Source organism: Artibeus jamaicensis, unplaced genomic scaffold (genome assembly GCF_021234435.1).
Source record: "Artibeus jamaicensis isolate MK-2021 breed Jamaican fruit bat unplaced genomic scaffold, CSHL_Jam_final contig_415, whole genome shotgun sequence".
NCBI lineage: Eukaryota > Metazoa > Chordata > Mammalia > Chiroptera > Phyllostomidae > Artibeus > Artibeus jamaicensis.
In genome coordinates this window covers 31687511-31707311 of record NW_026521823.1, presented here as the reverse complement: position 1 = coordinate 31707311, position 19801 = coordinate 31687511, and the positions used below count along the sequence as shown (strand labels likewise).

Sequence of the window (19801 nt, the reverse complement as noted above, 5' to 3'; positions counted from 1 at the left end):
TTTTTGCCCCTACGTTGTTCAACTTTGAACAATCCTCTTTAGATTTTATCCTTCACTTTCCTCATCTTTAAATTGAATTACTTGAGTTCTTAGTCATTTTCACCTCTAATATTCTACAAGCATATGATACCATCTCACCTATATTTCAGAATCAGTTCAAAATAAATCTCTTCTTTATACATGTATCATAATGTACCTCAACTGGTATTAAATATAAATTTTTAATAGATTGTGTGATTCTTGGACTTCTTCCTCCATCAAAAGTAATAAGTCTGAGTGGACAGTTAAAGATGCCTATAATTTTACTACTAGAAACTGATTATTTCATGTCTTTGACTTAAGGCAGAAATTTTCATCCTGAGCTCTATAGATACCCAAGGGTATAGGTTAGAGGCCAGGTGAGCATGTAATGAACTAGATCCTCTCCAATGATTCCACCAGAATACCAACGCTTTCATCATTTTACTTATTAAGTTTCAACCAAGAAAACTGTTTGACCATAGGATTTGGCTAGTCATGAAAATCATTGGAATGTATTATCTTAATATACACACACATATATATTATAGGTAATTTGTTGCAGATGTCTGTAGGGCTATTAAACCATGTGTGGTTCATTGATGATGGATTGCAAATTCATTCATTCTCCTCCCTAAAGCAGCCCTGTCTGGGAAGATGGTAACCTTATAGAGCAACGTCTGCAGTAAATAAGCTTGAAAAGTCAGAAACAAAAAACATGGCTAATTCTGAGTGCAGGGGTATATGTCATGACTTCCCACTAAAAGGACAAGTGACAGAGCGCTGGCAGTCACATGGTTTTGAAACGCATGCATACGGAGCCCCGACAGCTGTAAATGCATATGTCACTACCCCAAGGAAAGGTTGTGAGGTTAGTAGCTCGTGGATGGAAGGGAGTGATACACAAGGTGCAGAGCCAGTGGGATAAGCTATGAGCAGTTGACTTCTTTCTTTTAATAAATAAACTAAAAGCTAATTTTTCCACATAATCTCTAAAAATGGTATCGCATTTAACATTATCGGATTCAAGAAAAAATATCCATGGTGAGTGTGTTTAAGCTTTGAATATAGTAATATTGCATAACAATATCTTTTTGTAAACATCTAGATTATTTTTATAAAGCAACTCATTATATAAGGCTACTGTTATAATATGTGTGTATTATTTGCATAACAATTTACTTTCTAGTGCACAGAATTCTAAATGGGTCAATCTTTGGAAATCTCTGTGGAAGACACCTATTGGAAATCTTTACTACTATGGTTTAAGAGATTAGTTCAAATATTGTATTTCCCTGATTTAGTTACTAACAGATAAACCTTACTGATGAAACAAATTGAAATACTCCAAAGCACACTTCTCTGTACCCTATTCCTGATTCATGTCTGCTTTTTCTTTCTCTTTCATTTCTGCTTTCCTCTCTTCCCACTCTTCTTAGGCACAACCTCCTCCAGAAAGCCTTCTCTGCAGGTGAGGAACCTCCAGCAAGTTCCCAATTTATTTCCCTCTCACTGCATTTACTTCAAACCCCACCTCACTTATCACAGGATCCTGAGGGCAGGGATGAGCCCACTTACACTTTTCACCCCTAGCTTCTACAGTCATTTGTGGTGTGCCAGTTCATCTCAGAAATACTGTTTCAACTAAAAATCTGAATTAAATTTTGACCAGGTTCACCCAACCAACAAACTGAGAGACTATAATAAAGTATCGTTCTTCACCCTTAATAAGATAGAGCAAATCACTTTTTTCAAGATGATAGTAAATAAGGGATAAAACTGGCATTCAAGTAAAAAGTAGCATCCAAATATTTTATATCAACCTTCTTCCAATGAATAATCATGGTTCTTATATGAAAAGGTTAGGATTGAAAAGGAACAGCCTATTTTCCCACTGTGTGATTTGAATTATACTGCTGTAGATAGTGAACAACATCCGTTTTATCTACCCAAAGCAATCTATGGATTCAATAAAATTCCTATCAAGATTCCAATGGCATATTTTACAGAACTAGAACAAATACTTCAAAAAAATTTATGGGACCACAAAAGGCCTCAAATAGCAATAGCAATCCTGAGGAAGAACAAAGTTGTAGGAATCATGCTACCTAATATCAAACTATACAAGGCCATAGTAATCAACATATGAAAATAGACACATAGATCAGTGGAACACAAGAGAGAGCCCAGAAGTAAACCAACACCTTTATAGGCAATTAATAGTTGACAGAGGAAGCAAACACATACAATGGGCTAGAGATAGTTTATTCAATAAATGGTGTTGGGAAAAATTGGATAGATATATGCAGAAAATTAAACTAGACCACCATCTTATGCCATGCATGGGAATAAATTCAAGATGGATTGAAGACTTAAATGTTAGACCCCAAACCATAAAAATCCTAGAAGAAAACATAGGCAGCAAAATCTCAGGCACTGCTTACAGCAATATTTCACCACATATATCTCCCCAAGCAAGGGAAACAAAATAAACAAATAACTAAATGGGACTACATCAAACTAAAAAGTTTTTGCACAGCAAAGGAAAACATCAACACAATACAAAGACAATCCACAGACTGGGAGAATATATTCACTAATACATCTGGTAAGGGGTTAATATCCAAAATTTATAAAGAACTTACAAAACTCATCACCAAAAAACAAACAACCAAATAAAAATGGGCAAAGGACCTGAATAGACACTTCTCCAAAGAGAACATACAGAAGGTTAACAGACATATGAAAAGATGCTCAAAGTCACTAATCATCAGAGAAATGCAAATTAAAACCACAATGAGATACCATCTCACACCTGCCAGAATGTCTGTCATCAAAAAATCAACAGGTGCTCCTGAGGATGTGGAGAAAGGGGAACCCTTTTGCACTGTTGATGGGAATGCAGGCTGGTGCAGCCACTGTGGAAAGCAGTATGGAGATACCTCAAAAATTAAAAATGGATCTGCTTTTTGACCCAGCTATCTCATTTATGGGACTGTATCCAAAGGAACCCAAACACTAATTGAAAAGAAGATAAGCATGTCTATGTTCATTGCAGCATTATTTACATCCACCAAGATATGGAAGCAGTCTAAGTAAGTGTCCATCAGTAGATGAATAGATAAAACAACTATGGGACATTTACACAATGGAATACTACTCAGCTATAAAAAAGAAGAAAAATTTACCTTTTGTGACAGCATGGATGGACCTGTAGAATATTATGCTAAATGAAATAAGCTAGTCAAAGAAAGATAAATACCATATGATTTCACTCCTATGGAGTGGAATCTAATGAAAAAAATGAACTAATATGGAAAATAGAAATTCGTAGATGGAGAGCAGATGACAACTACTGCAGGGGCAGGGAGCAGGGGGAAGGATTGAGCAAAGAGGAAAAGGGACTCATGGACGTGGACAACAGTGTGGTGATTGCTGGGGGAGGGGGCACAAGGGGACTAAATGGTAATGGAAAAATTAGAAGAAAGATTAAATCAAAAAGTATAAAATTATTACCTACACAGTCAACCAGTAATCATGACTACAACAGATTTATTATGTTTCCCACTCAAATAAAACCTTAAAATATTTAAAAAAGGACCAATAAACTACTGAAGCAAGACAGTCATTGAGCTACTGCCAAGCAAAATAACATGGCTAGCAATAGAAAAGCATGGGTTGACACAAAATGATGCAATTTATGTTATGTTAGTTTACTTTCATGTTATGATCTTAGGAGTCCATTTATCCAGATGAGAAAATGAATTAAAGTGCATCCTGAAAAGCAATTCAAATGTTAAACCTTATATATCATCATTTTTACTATTAGCCTCAGCTCAGATGTTTTGAAAATCTTGAGCAACATGCATAAAATTAAAATACAGGCTGTCACTGAGAATATAAAATAAATATCACTTAGGAATTCTTGCCTTGGGTGTTTTCTAAACGCACACATACAAACAGTTAACTATCAACAGCAATACAATACAAATCACAATTCTTTTAACAGTTAAGGAAAAATAAAATATTAGTTTGATGTAGTCCCATCTGTTTTTTCCTTGGTTTCTCTTGCCCTAGGAGATATATTGGCAAAAATATTGCTATAAGGATGTCTTAAGTTTTACTGCCTGTGTTTTCTTTTAAGATTTTTGTGGTTTCTTGACTTACATTTAAGTGTTTTATCCATTTTGAGTGTGTTCTTATGTATAGTGTAAAAATGTAGGGGCCTGTTCTGCATAGTGTGGGCCCAGCTCCCACTTGGAGATGCACAGGACTCACACCCACAGATAGGTTCTCCCATGAGGAATCCAGCATGCAATATGCCTAGGCTGCTTTGAGACTTGCTTTTGCTAAAAATTCCTCACCCTGAATTGAGGCAGAAAACATTTACTGCAAAGTAACTTCCTAAAATCCATGCTAAAACTTCCCAGTATGAAGTGTAATCAGTTCAACCACTTTTCCCTTTGCATTTGCAAATATCCTTCTTCTGTGATGTGATTAGTGGCATCATCTCCTTTCTTTTCTGTAAAAGGTAACCATCTAAAGTGAACTTGTGCATAGCAAATGAGGACCATCATGTAATGTGCCCAGAAAAGAAATAAGGGCCGGTCAAGGCAAGGGCCACAGTTTTTTCTCACCTTGAGAGAGAAACCATGCCGTCCCTTTTCCTGCACAGGACTTGGTAGTCTGGGTGAATTTCTCATGCCTCATCCACAATGTGGTGGACCCCATGAGCCTGGGTGCACTTCATAAGAAGGTAATCTAGTTTCTTTTTTCTTTTTTTGCATGTACCTACCTAATGTTTCCAACACCATTTATTGAAGAGACTGTCTTTGTTCCATTCATTGTATTCTCTTGCCTCCTTTGTCAAATGTTAATTGACCATAAAGACATGGGTGTATTTCTGGGCTCTCTATTCTGTTTCACTGTATGATGGCCAGAAGGCAGGGGGTGCGGGGACTGGGCAGAGATGGGCAGAGTAGGGTGTGGGGGAGAAGTGGGGACATCTGTCATAGTGCCAACAATAAAAATAAAGTTAAAAAAACAAAAAAATACTTTAAAATGATAATCCTTTGAAATAAAATATTTTTTATTCTTCCACTCTTTCCTTTCTTTATCCTATCAACCAGACAAATTTTTAATGAATTTCTTATATGTAAATGCAGAGTGGGGCAAAAGTAGGTTTACAGTTGTGAATATGTGAAACACAGAGCTTATTCTTGCATTATTATTTGTTCATTATTTTTCCGTACGAACAACTACAAACCTACTTTTTCCCCAACCTGTATATTTATGTCCCTTTGCTCTAAACTCGAATATTTCTGAACCGAAGAAACCCTTTTTGAATCACAATAATCTGATCTTTTACAGGCTTAGGGAGGCATGGCATAGTTTCAGAACCCCTACACTATATAAGGAAGGCCATGTTCACACAGAAGGAAAGGATGGAATCAAAATTCAAACACTTCTCAGAATGATTGATCTTCCTTGGCACAAACTGTTACTTTTACCATGCTGTAGGCAGCATGGATCACTAAGTCTAGTCGATACTAAAATCTGCCCCCAAATTAGTGCATCTTAACAAATTAAAAAGAAATTCAGCTTTCCCATGGGTTCAAAACTCATTGAGATAATTTTTCAGTTTTTCTTCTACTTGTGAGAGTTCATTTTCTTACTTCCCCCCTCCCTCCCTCCTTCCCTCCCTTCCTTCCTTCATTTGGCTTTCTATGCTACTTTAAATTGCTAGTATAAATTCAATGCCTTTTAAGTTATTTCTGCAAAAAGTAAATACCTTTAGTATTATGCATTGGCTGCCTTGTTAAAGCTGACTACTTCTACAAAGATTGAATTTCTATCCATAATATTTAACTGGAGCAAATAAGTTAAATGATATATATAGTACTTAGCACAGTATATTACTTTGAAAAACAGATGGATATTTTTATGTAAAATGCGACTGAAGCACTCACTTAAATGAAACCATTCAATTTTCTACCTGAAGCCCAAGAGCTCTTTGTTGGCATATGGTATTTTTCTTTATCTAGCTGCCTGATATTGCAGGACCCTTTCCCATTCCATATTCTGGAAGACATGCTCAGATTCTCTTCCCATTCAATTTATGTCATGATTCATTGAATGCTACAGCCTACTTGAGAATTTTTTTTAAATACTTCCCAGCCCAGTAGTAGAAATCCATTTTTCCGATAAGAGATGTGGTGTTGATGCTGTCCGCTAAGTATCCTAATTCATCTCTGTGAGAAACTTCTTTCCTCCAGGTTCCCTCCAAATTCATACATGGATTTGTTCTTTATGCATTAGCATCTGCAAAGAGACTAGCTTTCACACTTACTTAAAAATAATGTCTACATTACAATTGCAGAAACAGTTGAAAATAAATCAATTTTAAATACTATGATCACGGGGATTTATCTCCAGTGATGACATAAAAGAATTTCTAAAAGACAGCATGCATCCAGAGCATCAACAGTGAGACACACTCCTGCAGACCCACCTGCACTGCCATGTTGCCGGTAGAAATGTCTCTAACTGATACCTACCAAGTGTTTAAAACTGACGATTGACTAAATATTTAGAAGCATCTAAGTATGTTTTTAAAACGCACAAAAAATAAAATATATATATAAATCATGAGTGACCATCATTATAAATTGTAAAATTCCTCCAATCACATATAAGGGATGGTGTGCAGAGAAAATGTAAATATGAAGTCACGTGGTCAAATGTGATTAACTCTCATGAGAAGGGGAGCAAACATGGCTGGTTTCCCCTGTGACCTCACATTTTGTGTGTTTCGTTGTCAGAAGGTTTTAGGAAAGGGTGCTCTGATCCACCCCAAACTTCAGTATATCCTGAAGCAGTTTTCCCAGGACTCATAACCAGCAGCAGATACTGACAGCTGTGCCTTTTCTAAGCTGGTTTAACCAGCCTGCTCCACCTTCCACGTGCATTTTCACTCATTCGACTGCTGTTGAGTACCTCCTATGTGCAACGCACTGACCTAGATGTCAAATAATACAAATGGTTGGTAAACAGAAAGATGAGTAACGTAAAGTTTCTGATCTCAAAACTCCTAATATCTAGTCACAGAGATAGCAATGTATAACTATGGTGCTAACACAAAATAGAGTATTTTAATAGATGAAAGTGAGAATAAAAAACAGAACAAAACTTCGGGAAGGAGTTGCCATTGAGCTGAGTCCCGTCCCTTGAATAAGGCTTGTCACAGGCAGAAAGTGGGGGAAGGAATTCTAATTCAGTAAAATGGCCTGGATTATTACAGAAGGGAATGTATATGTATGGCGGATCTCGGGCATTATGAATAATTCACTACTGCTAGCATGCAAGGAAAGAAGAATCTAGAAGGAGAGAAATTATTAAAAGCAAGTTCCAGACCATGATAGAGGGCCTTAGTTACCATCAGCTCCTAATCAGACTTTCCTAATTATCTGTGACCTGTGTGCGAACTTTGTTTCAATAAATCCTGAGACCTTCCTGATGATTCTAAATACACATCAACTTAAAAGAAAGTACAGCCACTCCTTTTTTGGTGACTCATAAGTCTTTTACTCTCTCATAACACATCATAACAGGCAGAGTTAATAAACTGGAAGGATTTTTTTAAGTCTCCAAGGCAACAAACCATAGATCATTTTGCTACAGATTCCAAAGCTATGGGTTGAAGTAATTGTGTGTTCACACCCTTCTGAAGCTCTTGTGTCGGCCCAGACCAGCACAGTCGGCTAACATACGTGATTTAGTTTCGAAACAGAAAAACTAGACTGTTTTCCCAAAGCAATGATGAGAATGAAGGATTGTTTGAACCAACGTATTCCCTCTATAATTAGAAAACTCTTCCCATCAGTTCACTTGATAATATTTAAGCAATTTCTATTAACTTAGTCATACGTAAACAAAAAGGGAATAACGTCCCCACAATTCCATGTCCCACCCCAAAGACAATATGTCCCAGCCATAAAACAGCACTGTTCATTGCTGATGAGATGCAAGGAAATGGGTTTTCATGGACTTCCAGTATGGGTGAACACTCTCAGAACCCTTTGGAAAGTAATGTATTCAAATATCAAAAGTCCAAACAATATAAATGTATACACATAAAAATCAGAGCAATCCTGTAGAAATTATAGTATATGTATACAAAGATGTGTATGTTGTTATTCACTGTATATTGTTTGCAGGGGCAAAATATACCCATAAATGGTCATTTAGATGGAAATGACTGAATCAATTTGGCAAAGGCATATTAATGAATGCTATGCAATTTTTTAAAAAACATGAATGGGATATTTTATACATCAGCTACTGGAAGAACTACTGGGATATAATGGTGAGAAAAATTACTTTAGTGGGTAATATACAGAATAGTCACAATCTGTAAATATTATCACCTACAAAAGCCTTACGAGTATGTATGTATGAAGGAGCATAGAAAACTTGGTGCACTGTTACAGTTCTTGCTGTTAGCACAACAACTACTGAGATAAATTTTTAAAAATTAAAAAGATGAAATACATACTCACATTTTATCCCCAGTTTCAAAGCTATTCAATGAGAGGAGGCCCGTGGAAAGAGCTGTTGGCCCATGAATGTTGACCATTCTCTTCAAGTTTCTTGACTCACTACCATCTTTGATTCATAGTGATGACAATGAAAATTGTCATTTACAGAAAACATAAAGGCCTGTGACTAGAAAATTCATCATCTTCCTATCTACCGATGTGCAGAATTGTCCATATTCATTCCCAGGCTTTCCCCCAATAGTACAGCAATGACCTCCCCACGGAAAGCTGATGTCTGCTGTAGCGGACTGGTTTGTTTTGGCCTTGCAAATGTGACTCAGCTCTGTATGGAAAACCTACAGAAGCGAAGTGGTGGGCAGGAGCCAGATCTTCAAACTGAGTTTTCCCGTGGGACTCAGGCCTAGAAAATACTTACAGACTGTTATGGCTTGCTCTTGCTAAAACTCCCTTACCCTGGTCTAAAGCAACAAATGTGTATTGTCTATCTTCAAGGTAATGTCCAAAGCCTGTGTGAGCTCTCCCAAGGACAGAGCTAATCAGCTCATTGCCAACCCCCTCTGCATGTTATTTTTATTTCCTTGATTGTACCTAGAATGTAGACAATAATATTCTATGTGATAGATAATAAATCTTTCTTTGATGTAAGAGCGCAGGAAAATAATAAAAGCCTGTCTAAGCGAGGGTCAGGGCGCTCCCCTCTTGAGGGAGTGGCTGAGGCACCATAGGCACTCTCCCCTTGAGAGAGTAGTTATGCCTGTTCCCTTTTTCCACACAGGGTTGTTGTCATCTGTGCATTCATTCTCGCCATCAGCCACAACAGGTGGACTCTGCTGGACAGGGTCTGCTACAGTCCACTGCTGCGCACCGTGCTTTGTCTCTTACCATGGCTGTGCCTGATTTCAATAGTCACACTCTACCTAGTCTTTCCCTTTTATCTATAAAAATGCACACATCTCTCTTTCCTTAAAAACAAGACAAATAAAAGCACTGGTTTGTGTGTCTCAGTTGGTTAGAGCATTGTCCCATAAACAAAAAGCCGTGGGTTTGATTCACAGTCAGAGCACATGCCTGGGTTGCAGGTTAGGTCCCAAGTCAGGGTGCAAACGAGAGGCAACCTATCGAGGTTTCTCTCTCACATCTATGTTTCAATCTCTCTCTCCCTGCCCTTTCCCTCTCTCTAAAATAAATGAGAATGTCCTTGTGTGACAATTTTAAAAAGAAACCCTTGCCCCCACACAATCTCTTTTGCCCTAATGCCCTCCACCTGGCATGTTATTAAAATATCCAATAATCGGTGAGACACAAAGCACAGAAGAGCCTGAATCAGGGCCTGAGGCCCCAGTGAACTAAGTTCCCTTTGGGTGCTGGACCCTGGGTGGTCACTGACTCTGTGCATTGTCCAGAGCAGCTGGGATGGCAGGGGGACAGGAGGGAGCATTAGGAGAGCCTGGGCAGTGGCTATCACATTTTCCATGGCTTCTAATTCTCAAATTTTTTTAAAGTTAAAATTTCAGAATTTTGACCAAAAGGACCAGCATTCCATTGCATACTAGCTGAATCGAATCCTATTGACCACCCCATCTTATCTTTCTTTCAAAGCCAAATTCTTGAACTAAAAGTCCACTGGACTATATTCCAGACCAATTCCAATGGTCTGTTAAACTCCCATTTATCACCACAACACTGAGGATGACAAATGCTGTCAGTATGTGGAGCAGGAGGAACTCATGTGCATTGCTGGTACGAACACAAAATGGACAGCCACTCTGGAAGACAACTGGGTGGTTTCTTAAACACAAAATGCGCTCTCATATTATATCACTAAATATGATATCGCAGTTTTACTTCTTCATATGTCCCCAAAGAAGTTAAAAACATATGTCCACACAAAAGCCCACACAAGGATGTTTTAGCAGGTTTATTCATAATCACCAAACTTGGGAAGCAACCAAGATACCCTTCAGTAAGTGAATGGATAAATAACTGTGGCACATACAGGCAGTGGAATGTACTCAGTGATAAAAATGAATTACTTACCTCGCCATGAAATGACATGGAGACTACTTAAATGTGTATTACTGAGTGAACAAAGCCAGTTTTCAAGATGCTCCATTCTGTATGAGTCCAACTATATGACATTCTGGAAGGTATTTTAAACTGTGGACAATAAAGAAATCAGTGGTTCTAGACGATGGGGGTGAGGAGGATAAACAGGTGGGGCACATAGGATTTACAGAGAGTGAAACTGTTCTGCTCTATGTTTCAGGGCAGACTGGGGTCACTTTAGGACGTACATTTGGTCAAGCCCATAGAATGTAGACCAAGAGTGCACCCGATGGTGAACCACAGACTGTGCGTGATGATGACGCCTCAGGGTAAGTTTATCAGAGTCACAAATGTACCACTGTGGTCGGTGGTGTGGAATATTGATAATGAGGGAAGCTCTGCATGTGTGAGACATCTTGGTACTTCCCTCTTAAAGTTCGGAGAACCAAAAACTGCTCATAAAATAGTTTTGTAAAAAATGTCCTAGTTATCCCTCGGTTCGTGACTATCCAGTTGAATCCACAGATAATCACTGAAATGTTTCTGATTTGAGGTATACACTAACATTGTTTTATGCACTCCTGATTTGAAACACTCTCCCCAGGTAACCACATCCATGCCATTTTTCACATATCAACATGACATCCAAAATCACAGCTTTGTCTTTCACTTCTCTCTTGAGATTCAGACTCATAATCCCCACTGCCTGCTTATCTTATTAGAGCTAGTTCCCACTCTGCAGCAAAGGGAATTGTACCTCAGAGTGTGGTGGCATAATAAATGTCTAACCACACAAACGTTATTCCTATGGAGTATTGTTTAATAGATTTAGACAGGTGCAAGAGTTAAATGATAGCAGAAATTACACATTTACCAAAACACAACTCAATGTAGCATAGCCTTCTACAGCTAAGGAATGCTGTCAAGCCAATAGACTCTGTAGGCCAGGGTCTCTTTGAGATCATTGACCTGAGATTTTGTTCCTTCCCTTTTTTGTTAAGGTAATGTGTCCCTTGTGGCTTTATAGGCTAATGAAGCTTCCAAAGTTTCTGCCAAGGTCCCAGATTGTAACTTATGCAGAAGAAGTTGGGTCATTAAGCAAGGGTCTCGCGATGAGCTTCTCCTCTAACAAGCATAAAGGTGAACTTGACCCATATTGTCATTTAGGGAATACCTTCCTGATTGTCAATAACAAAATTGTATTTGAGTCTCATACATAAAAGGCAGTCATATCAAAAAGTTTTGGTTAAATTTGCTTTCTTGCAAATAGAATCTTGACAAGGTTCTTTTTAATATAGGGCTTCTCATAAACAATAATTTAGATAGTTGTTTGATTTCTCAGAAATTTGTGACATAAAAATTTAGAAAATTTTAAATTTGCCTCAGGAATAAAAAATACATACATTTTTATTTCAAATGTCAAATTATAATATATTGTTTTAATTTATGATATAAAGATATAAAAAGCCTTCAATTATTCAAAACCTTCCAACTATTCCTTGCGGCAAAATATTTGCAAAATTAAAAAACCAAACAATCTGCCACTTATTATTACAGTGATTTCTTTTGATTTGTGCATAATAAAAATATGTTAACTAGTACATAAAGTGGTTTGAATACAAATATTTTTCTAATCAGTAAAAAAATCTATCAGTTGGTCTATTGCTCTTTTGTCTCTGATTTTATTTATTTGGGTCCTCCTTTTCTTCTTGATGAGTCTGGTTAAAAACTGGTCAATTTTGTTTATCCTTGCAAAGGATCTGGTTCTTGAAATATTGATCCTTTGAATTGTCCTTTTAGTCTCTATGTCACTTAATTCTGCTCTAATCTTGATTATTTCCTTCCTTCAACTTACTGTGGGCTTTATTACATTTACAGAATGGAATACTATACAGCTGAAAAAAGGAAGGAGCTCCTACCCTTAGTGACAGCATGGATGGATTTAGAGAGCATTATGCTAAGTGAAATAAGCCAGGTGGTGAAAGAAAAAATACCATGTAATCTCACTTATAAGAGGAACCTACTCAACAAAACAAACAAATGAGCAAAATAGAACCAGAGGTATGGAAACAAGGAACAGACTGACAGTGAGCAGAGGGGAGGGAGATAAAGGGGTAAGAAGGGAAAGGGACAAGTCAAGGAACAGGTATAAATGACCCATGGGCATTTATAACAGGGGGGACTGACTGTGGGAATAGAGGATGGGTGGGGCACTGGAGAGCAATGGGGGAAAACTGGGACAACGTAATAAAACAATAGTAAAATTAAATCAAAAAGAAAATAAATATTTCTCTGCTAAAAAATCTATTACTTGGCATCAGACTAAAGATTCTAAAGGATGTGATTGTAAATATGGTAGCAAATATGAACAAAAAGTCTTTTATTTAACATAAACTAAACCTCAAACTATATCTCAGGTAAAATTTCAAAGTGCATTAAAATTTACCTTAAGATTGAATTAGCTCTTACATTGTAAAATAAATTCATGATTAAAGGGCATCTGTGATTTCATGAAATGTATTTGTTACATCAAAAAGAACTAATCTGTAAATCACTTGGTAAATACAATTGAAACTAATTAATAGTAATGAGAAGGGCTGTGCTTTGTGGAGAATGGTGTTTTTGTACATACAAGTGGAAGTAAATCTGAAATGACGTTAAATATAAATGTGTGACCTGTTGTAGAAACAGAGCAAGATGTTATGTACTGTACACTAAAAAAAAAACTTAATAAATTTAATGTAAGCCATTAGGAAATGAAACTTAGAAGTTTAAATGAAAAGGAACAGAGGTCAACTGTATAAAATTGTGATTTCCTCATAAATAACTTCTTAGATACTGATGTAATAGTACAAATGTAATAATATCAATCTCCTATACAATAACATCAGTATCAGTGATAATGTCAACCTCCAATATAATGTCACTATTCAATGTTTTCCTAGTAGAACATTAAAGGAGTATTTACTATGAATATTTTTCTCTGAGCACATAGTAATAGTCACTATTGAAATATATTCTCAGTAATTAGTGTTTTCTGCTTTCTGGCTTCCCCCCTCACCAGTCCCCCACCACCACTTCAAGTGTGCTTGGTTTAGTCATTAAAGAAACTACAGAACAATATGACTACACCAGGTTAAGACATTAGTAAACGGTGTGTTTGAGGTAATAAGGAGTTGTAGATCTAACACATTCATGGTCAAAGTCTTTCACTTCCTGTTATACAGTATTTTAGCTAATTCCCTCTTCAATTAGTGTAATATAATTTTTCAGTTTTTAAGCAGGTGAGTATATTCTTTTCAAAATATATGGATTAATAGTCAGGGCTCTCCAGAGAAACCAAATAGGATATAAATAGTAATGAAAAAAGTTAGGTGTACAGTTTTACATATTAACTGCTTCTTTTGATAGAATTTCAAATTTATAGTAAATTTGCCAAAAAAGTCATACAAAGACTCTGGTATTACATTTCTCAAGGTTCAGTAGTTACTTAACTTTACTCCATTTGATTTATCATTCTAATTCTCCCTCCCAACACACATTTTAGTGCATATTTCCTAAGAACAAGGGATTTTCTTATTTAACCATGGGATAATGATCAAAATCAAGAAATTTAACATTAATATAACTCTATTATAATGATTTCCTTCATGTCTTTTTTCGTGACTCCAAGACCAAAATCCAGGACCTCACATTTAGCTACTATATCATTGTAGTCCAATTTGATCTTGAAACAATTGTTTTTCTGCTTTCCTTTGTCATTCTTCCCCTTGGCATTTTTCAAGAGTACAGCTACTTCTTTGATAGAATCCCTCTTAAGTTGAGTTTAACTATTCTTTCCTCATTATTAAATTGGTGTCCTTTTGACAAGAATGTCACGAAAGTCATTTGTGCCCTTCTACGTGACATATAAGGAGGCACGTAATGTTAGTTTATCCCAATATTGATGATGATAACTTTGATGATTGCATTCAGGTGCTGTACACGAGATTTATCAACTATAAAATTCATATATGCTTCTTTTATAAATAATAACTACATTTGCTCCTCATCAAAATTCTACCCACTAGTTGTAGCATGAATTGATAATTTTTGGCTGAATCAGTTATTACTATGATAGCTACAATAGTGGTTTTCTAACCTCTTCATTTGTTCTACATTTATTTGTTGCTGTTCTATTGCAGGGAAGAGCTTTTCCTTTATTTTTATTTGTTTGGTTTATTCACTCATTCATTTATATCAATTTGGACTTATGAATTCCCATTTTATAAAATGGATTTGATTTTGCAACATTCTTATTTGTTTATGAAGCGCAAATATACTCAGTTTGTCTATTTGGAGTCTTTTTGATCTGGATCTTGAGTACTTTAACATGTCCCTAGCCCCTTTCATTCTTTGAGAAGTTCTTTATGGTCTAGCACAAGATGTTCTGGGCTCATCTTGTACTTTCCCTGTCTAGACCCTGGGCCCTCCATTTATCCAAGGAACCCTGATTATATTTTTTAAGTGATATTTTAAAACTAGGATCTGCACAATAGATACAGCAATGGCCCTTCATGCGGCATTGCTCCTGGATACTCTCAGCAGACACAGAAATTTTGTGTGCAGATATGTGTGTCTGTCTGTCTACCTATCTACCTATCCTCTACACATCTGTGTATCTACATACAATATGTTAAAAGACCATGAATAATTATAGTTCCAATTCCAATGTAATACAATGAAGTTCATATTGGTCTTCCCTTTTGCACATTAGTATTACCATGTCTAACTGTTGGGAACTGGCTTCCATTACCCTCAATATATTTACTCATTAGATCAAGTCTAAAATAACAGTAAATGGTTGCAGGGTTGCTAGCTTATTTCTCTGCAATGGAAAACAAACCCTACTAATCGTGTTCAACATTTGTCCACAGTTATTATGTGTGTATCAGGATATAGAAGGTGAGTACTTACATATAATGAAATGTACACATCTTTATGTACCAATGGGTTTTAGCAAACACATACTCCCATAATTCCTATTGCTGTTAAGACATAGAACATTACCATCACTGCAGAAAGTTCACTTACCCACCAACCACCAAGTACCACTAGATTTTACTACCATTGGATTATATGTCTACGTTTAAACACTCCATATAAATGGAATCCTATAGTATGTGTCCTCTCTGTCCCATCTGCTTTCATTCAACACAATGTTTTTGAGATTCATCATGTTGTTTCATGTATCAGTAGTTTGTTCCTTTCAGTTAGTGCAGAGAATTCACTGTGTAAATATTCCATAATTTGTTTATCCTTTCTTCCCACCTTTTGCTGGTGGATATCTGTATATTTCTACTTCGTACTATTTTAAATAATAATGATGTTAATATTTATGATCAAGTCTTTATATGGGGGTATAATTTAATATCTCTTGGGTAAATAACTGGGGTTATAATTGCCAAGTGAATGGTAAGGGGTATGTATAATTCTATGAGAAAATTCCCAAATCGCCATGGAATGAAAGTGATTATATGATTTTAAACCTCAGTCAAGAACATATGTGTTATTCCACATGCACAGAAACAATTGGTGGGTCTATGGCCACACCACCCTGAACGCGCCGGATCTCGTCTGATCTTGGAAGCTAAGCAGGGTCGGGCCTGGTTAGTACTTGGATGGGAGAAACAATTGGTGGGATAAGTCTAGCCATTCTAATTTCAGTTTAGCTATTCTAAACTGTGCAAAATAGATTCTCATCATGGTTTTCACTTACATTTCCCTAATAATTTTGAGCAATTTTTATGTGTTAATTGGCCATTCATATATCTTCCTTTGTGAACTTAGTGCATATTCAAGATTCTACTGGGTTGTCTTTTTAAAAAATTACTACTCTGTAGTAGTTTATTATAGTCTAGATAAAAGATCTTTGACCAATATTGATTTTATCCATATTTATTCCAGTGTGGGGGTGCTCTGCCCACAGGGCCCCCCTGGCTGCCACTGAAAATAATAAGTCTACCAAGACATGACCTGCTTGAAAGATGTCTGATCTCTCAAAGCTCATTAATCATTGTCAGGCAATAAGGATCAAACAATAGATAACATACAAAGAACTCTGAGGGCCAGTTTTGAGTCAGGGTCAGATAGCTAAAGAGCCATAAAACTTTGAGGAACAAACTCACCTCTTGCTTGGAGCCTTATCATTTCATTGAAAGCATTCTAAACAAAGCAGGTTCCGCAAGATTTTACATATTCTTTCTTAGGCCTGATCACCTGGAGAACCCACCCTTTCCATCACAGGGCTGCACCCCCTTCTGTCATTGTTTCAGGCTTGAGTCAGGCAGGGGAAGTAAGGCAGCCAAGAGATTAGGAGACTTCTCACAGACAGAATGAGGACTCAGGCTATGTCAAAGCCGAGGGGTGAGGGTCCATCACCCCCTTTTGCTGTAGCCCCCCAAGTCCTTCCCTGGGGCCTCTCTATGCTTGTGCCTGTCTTAGGTCATTCCCTTTGGGGAATCTTACCCGTCATTGGCTAACCAATCAAGCATTGAGGGCCAGTTACGGAAAAAGGAGCAGAAGCGGTGCTCCTGCCAGGGAGATGAGCTTTGTCTCCTTAGTAGTTTATGGTCTGAAGGTTGCTCACTCAGCCTTAACCATGAAAAGGTTACAGTTTCTGAAACCAGGCAGAGTGGTTTACAACATTCCAGTATATGATTTTATGCTCATTTTGTGTTTTTTAATGACTATGTTTGCTTTATTTGTAATTTATTAAAAATGTTACTGGAGAGGCTTAGGAACCTTCAGGACATCTTTAAACATTCCAACATCTGAATTATAGGGGTGCCAGAAGGGGAAGAGGAAGAGCAACAAGTGGAAAACTTATTTGAACAAATAATAAAGGAGAATTTCCCCATTCTGGCAAAGGAAATAGACTTCCAGGAAATCCAGGAAGCTCAGAGAGTCCCAAAGAAGCTGGACTCAAGAAGGAACACACCAAGGCACATCATAATTACTTAGCCAAGATTAAAATGAAGGAGAGAATCCTAGAAGCAGCAAGAGCTAAGGGGACAGTCACCTACAAAGGAGTTCCCATCAGACTGTCAGTGGATTTCTCAAAAGAGACCTTACAGGCAAGAAGGGGCTGGAAAGAAGTATTCCAAGTCATGAAATCCAAAGACCTACATCCAAGATTGCTCTATCCAGCAAAGCTTTCATTTAGAATGGAAGGGCAGATTAAAGTGCTTCCCAGAAAAGATCAAATTCAAGGAGTTCATCATCACCAAGCCCTTATTATATGAAATGTTAAAGGGACTTATCTAAGAAAAAGAAGATAAAAAATATGAACAGTGAAAGGACAGCAAACTCACAGTTATTAACAACCACACCTAAAACAAAAGCAAACTAAGAGGACAGCTAGATCAGGAGCAGAACCATAGAAATGAAGATCACATGGAAGGTTAGCAACAGGGGAGTGGGAGAAGGAGAAGAGGGGAGAAGGTACAGAAAATAAATAGCACAGACAGTAGGTAGAAAATAGATAGGGGGAGGGCAAGAATAGTAGGGGAAATATAGAATCTAAAGAACTTGTAACACATGGACATAAATTAAAGGGGAAATGGTGGGGGAGGGGTGTGCAGGGTGGAGGGGAAGGAAGGAGGGAATAGAACTGTAATGGCATAATCAATAAAATATATTTAAAAAAATGTTAATGGCATTTGTAGCAAACAGCACATTTTAGTAGCATTTTTAACGTTATGGCTGTTGCTTTCTGTACCTTAGGAAGTGAAGCGGGCAAAGGGGGAAAATTAGGACAAGTATGATAGAATAACTATATAATAGTCAAAAAATAAAATAAAAAGGAAGTTATATTTTGTATTCTTTTAAAGTCTTATGTATATTGTGTTTATGTTTAAGCCTGTGATCCATCGTGAGTTGACTTTTGTGTGTGGCGTGACACACACACACACACAAATATACATTCGACTGACTTTTGTCTTCAGAGCCATTTGTTGACACGAATCGGCATTGAATTGCTTTGGCAACAGTGCTAACAACTTATTGACCTTAATCTTTCACTTCAGTGATCTCATCGTTTATTCTAATGCCAACTCTAAACTGTCTTCGACACTGCAGCTTTAGTTTAAGTTTTGATGTCAGGAAGTGTGCATCTTGCAATCATAGGCATTATTTTCAATGCTGTTTTAATTATTCTATGTCTTTTATAGTCCCATATGGATTTTTGAATCAATTTGTCAATTCTATTTAACAGGTTGTTGAAATTTTGATTGGTGTTGCACTCAATCTGTCTATTGATTTGGGGGAGAATTGACGACTTAAAAATATTGAGTGTTCCAATCCATAGACATAATGTTTTTCAGCAATTATTTAGGTAGAACATTTGTAGACAGGTGTGGTTTTTCCTCCACTGCTTTATAGATACCTTTTCACTATCTTTTGCCTCATATTGTTTTTGAAGGAAAATAATTACTGTAATGCAGAATGTGATGTGTCTTCTCTTAACTAGCTGCTTTCAAGTTCTCTCCTCATCTTAGGTTTTTGAAAGTTTGGCTTTGATACATTTAGGTCATTTATGTTTCTTTATATCCTGCTTTGAGTTTGCTGATCTACTTTGTTCTTTAAGTTGTTTGGTTTTCACCACACTTGGAAAATTTGTCTTTCATTTCTTCAAATATGTTTTCTACAGCATATGTTTTTCTTCTTCTTCTGCACTTCCTATCCTGTGTACAGAAACTGTGCCATATGTCTTTGGTTTCTGTCTTTTGTTATTGTTGTTGTTAAATTAAATGCCATTTCATTTATTGCCCTGGCTGGTGTGGCTCAGTGGATTGAGCACCAGCCTACAAAGCAAAGGGTCCCCAGTTTGATTCCCAGTCAGGGCACATGCCTGGGTTGCAGGCCAAGTCCCCAGTAGGGCACATGCAACAGGCAACCACACACGATGTTTCTCTCCCTCTCTTTCTCTCTTCCTTCCTTTCTCTCTAAAAATAAATGAATAAAATCCTTTAAAACGTAAAAAAAAAGTAAATGACATTTTATTATACATTACCTGAACAGGGTTTTATAAATTTCTCCTTTCCTCAGGATAAAACCTATTGATACACACTCAAATTTATCAACTCTTTGTAAACCCCTCACAAATATTGTTAAAACCATTATAGTAAGTTTAATTTAGA

At 36.9% G+C, this 19801-nt stretch overlaps 1 protein-coding gene across 1 annotated transcript in view; it reads right to left on the bottom strand.

Moving 5' to 3' along the window:
- Nucleotides 1-19801, bottom strand: part of GPC5 (glypican 5) — a 1180543-nt gene that overhangs the window by 822477 nt on the left and 338265 nt on the right. The window lies entirely within an intron of this gene.